General features: G+C 45.5%; 1 protein-coding gene across 5 annotated transcripts in view; it reads right to left on the bottom strand.

Moving 5' to 3' along the window:
* Positions 1-4771: 4771 nt before the first annotated feature.
* Positions 4772-5000, bottom strand: part of eda (ectodysplasin A) — a 55721-nt gene continuing 55492 nt past the window's right edge. For all 5 annotated transcript variants that reach the window (XM_047809665.1, XM_047809664.1, XM_047809666.1 and 2 more), the window contains exon 9: positions 4772-5000. This exon is cut by the window's right edge and continues 1111 nt beyond it. The gene's annotated coding sequence lies outside the window, so the exon portion shown is untranslated.

Genomic DNA, 5000 nt, shown 5'->3' with positions numbered 1-5000 from the left:
ACTCAGATATACAGACACTCACACTCAGACATATAGACACACACATGCAGACACACACTCAGACATACAGACACTCACACTCAGACACACACTCACACACTCAGACATACAGACACTCACACTCAGACATATAGACACACACACGCAGACACACACTCAGACATATAGACACACACACGCAGACACACACTCAGACATACAGGCACTCACACACTCAGACATTCAGACACTCACACTCAGACATACAGACACTCACACTCAGACATACAGACACTCACACTCAGACATACAGACACTCACACTCAGACAGACACTCAGACATACAGACACTCACACTCAGACAGACACTCAGACATACAGACACTCACACTCAGACACACACTCAGACATACAGACACTCACACTCAGACAGACACTCAGACATACAGACACTCACACTCAGACACACACTCAGACATACAGACACTCACACTCAGACAGACACTCAGACATACAAACACTCACACTCAGACATATAGACACACACACGCAGACACACACTCAGACATACAGACACTCACACTCAGACACACACTCACACACTCAGACATACAGACACTCACACTCAGACACACACTCAGACATACAGACACTCACACTCAGACACTCAGACATACAAACACTCACACTCAGACATATAGACACACACACTCAGACACACACTCAGACATACAGACACTCACACTCAGACACACACTCAGACATACAGACACTCACTCAGACATACAGACACTCACACTCAGACACACACTCAGACATACAAACACTCACACTCAGACATATAGACACACACACTCAGACATACAGACACTCACACTCAGACACACACTCAGACATACAGACACACACTCAGACATACAGACACTCACACTCAGACACACACTCAGACATACAGACACTCACTCAGACATACAGACACTCACACTCAGACACACACTCAGACATACAAACACTCACACTTAGACACTCACACACTCAGACATACAGACACTCACACACTCAGACATACAGACACTCACACACTCAGACATACAGACACTCACACACTCAGACATACAGACACTCACACTCAGACAGACACTCAGACATACAGACACTCACACACTCAGACATACAGACACTCACACTCAGACAGACACTCAGACATACAGACACTCACACACACACATACAGACACTCACACACTCAGACACACATTCAGACATACAGACACTCACACACTCAGACATACAGACACTCACACACTCAGACATACAGACACTCACACTCAGACAGACACTCACACTCAGACAGACACTCAGACATACAGACACTCACACACTCAGACATACAGACACTCACACTCAGACAGACACTCAGACATACAGACACTCACACACACACATACAGACACTCACACACTCAGACACACATTCAGACATACAGACACTCACACACTCAGACATACAGACACTCACACACTCAGACATACAGACACTCACACACTCAGACATACAGACACTCACACACTCAGACAGACACTCACACACTCAGACATACAGACACTCACACTCAGACAGACACTCAGACATACAGACACTCACACACACACATACAGACACTCACACTCAGACCACACCCAGACATACAGACACTCACACTCAGACATACAGACACACACTCAGACATACAGACACTCACACACTCAGACATACAGACACTCACACTCAGACACACACCCAGACATACAGACACTCACACTCAGACACACACTCACACACTCAGACATACAGACACTCACACTCAGACACACACTCACACTCAGACACACACTCAGACATACAGACACTCACACTCAGACACACACTCAGATATACAGACACTCACACTCAGACATATAGACACACACATGCAGACACACACTCAGACATACAGACACTCACACTCAGACACACACTCACACACTCAGACATACAGACACTCACACTCAGACATATAGACACACACACGCAGACACACACTCAGACATATAGACACACACACGCAGACACACACTCAGACATACAGGCACTCACACACTCAGACATTCAGACACTCACACTCAGACATACAGACACTCACACTCAGACATACAGACACTCACACTCAGACATACAGACACTCACACTCAGACAGACACTCAGACATACAGACACTCACACTCAGACAGACACTCAGACATACAGACACTCACACTCAGACACACACTCAGACATACAGACACTCACACTCAGACAGACACTCAGACATACAGACACTCACACTCAGACACACACTCAGACATACAGACACTCACACTCAGACAGACACTCAGACATACAAACACTCACACTCAGACATATAGACACACACACGCAGACACACACTCAGACATACAGACACTCACACTCAGACACACACTCACACACTCAGACATACAGACACTCACACTCAGACACACACTCAGACATACAGACACTCACACTCAGACAGACACTCAGACATACAAACACTCACACTCAGACATATAGACACACACACTCAGACACACACTCAGACATACAGACACTCACACTCAGACACACACTCAGACATACAGACACTCACTCAGACATACAGACACTCACACTCAGACACACACTCAGACATACAAACACTCACACTCAGACATATAGACACACACACTCAGACACACACTCAGACATACAGACACTCACACTCAGACACACACTCAGACATACAGACACACACTCAGACATACAGACACTCACACTCAGACACACACTCAGACATACAGACACTCACTCAGACATACAGACACTCACACTCAGACACACACTCAGACATACAAACACTCACACTTAGACACTCACACACTCAGACATACAGACACTCACACACTCAGACATACAGACACTCACACACTCAGACATACAGACACTCACACACTCAGACATACAGACACTCACACTCAGACAGACACTCAGACATACAGACACTCACACACTCAGACATACAGACACTCACACTCAGACAGACACTCAGACATACAGACACTCACACACACACATACAGACACTCACACACTCAGACACACATTCAGACATACAGACACTCACACACTCAGACATACAGACACTCACACACTCAGACATACAGACACTCACACTCAGACAGACACTCACACTCAGACAGACACTCAGACATACAGACACTCACACACTCAGACATACAGACACTCACACTCAGACAGACACTCAGACATACAGACACTCACACACACACATACAGACACTCACACACTCAGACACACATTCAGACATACAGACACTCACACACTCAGACATACAGACACTCACACACTCAGACATACAGACACTCACACACTCAGACATACAGACACTCACACACTCAGACAGACACTCACACACTCAGACATACAGACACTCACACTCAGACAGACACTCAGACATACAGACACTCACACACACACATACAGACACTCACACTCAGACACACACTCAGACATACAGACACTCACACTCAGACAGACACTCAGACATACAGACACTCACACACATACAGACACTCACACACTCAGACATACAGACACTCACACACTCAGACAGACACTCACACACTCAGACATACAGACACTCACACTCAGACAGACACTCAGACATACAGACACTCACACACACACACATACAGACACTCACACTCAGACACACACTCAGACATACAGACACTCACACTCAGACAGACACTCAGACATACAGACACTCACACACACATACAGACACTCACACACTCAGACATACAGACACTCACACACTCAGACAGACACTCAGACATACAGACACTCACACTCAGACACACACTCAGACATACAGACACTCACACTCAGACACACACTCAGACATACAGACACTCACACTCAGACAGACACTCAGACATACAGACACTCACACACACATACAGACACTCAGACATACAGACACTCACACTCAGACAGACAGACACTCACATTCAGACACTCACACTCAGACATTCACACACACTCAGACACTCACACACACTCAGACATACACACTCACATTCAGACACTCACACACACACACACACACACACACACACACACACACACACACACACACACACAGACACTCACACTCAGACAGACACATACACTCACACTCAGAAAGACAGACACTCACATTCAGACAGACACTCACACACACTCAGACATACACACTCACATTCAGACACTCACACTAACTCCGACAGTCACTCACACACACTCAGACAGACAGACACTCACACACACTCAGACAGACAGACACTCACACACACTCAGACAGACACTAACACACACTCAGACAGACAGACACTCACATTCAGACACTCACACTCAGACACTCACACACACTCAGACAGACACTCACACACTCAGACAGACACTCACACACACACACTCAGACATACACACTCACATTCAGACACTCACACTAACTCCGACAGACACTCACACACACTCAGACAGACAGTCACACACACTGACACACACCTACAGACAGGCTACTTACCTGTTTCATCCACCAGGGGGGGTCATTACACCACACAATTATCTCACACACTGTACAAACACTGATTCATCAGACTGAAAAAAATAATCAGTTTGTAATTTTGCTTATTTGTACATTTTGATTAAATCTGTAACAAAAGAACACGAATGTGTGAGAAAAAATATTTAATACAAAACTTTACAGAAACAGCAAAAGGAGAAATGATGTATCTACATATTTACACCCACTGCATAGTATACACATGTACACGAACATGATAAACACACGCAAACACACTAACTCATACACACACACACACACACTCCTGAGTTACAACACACAAAAAATATCATAAAAAAAAATTCACTGCACTCAGCAACACAGTGCTCACACACACAC

Source organism: Tachysurus fulvidraco, chromosome 26 (genome assembly GCF_022655615.1).
Source record: "Tachysurus fulvidraco isolate hzauxx_2018 chromosome 26, HZAU_PFXX_2.0, whole genome shotgun sequence".
Taxonomy (NCBI): domain Eukaryota; kingdom Metazoa; phylum Chordata; class Actinopteri; order Siluriformes; family Bagridae; genus Tachysurus; species Tachysurus fulvidraco.
The sequence above is the reverse complement of the archived record's forward strand: the minus strand, read 5'-3'. Positions and strand labels throughout refer to the sequence as shown.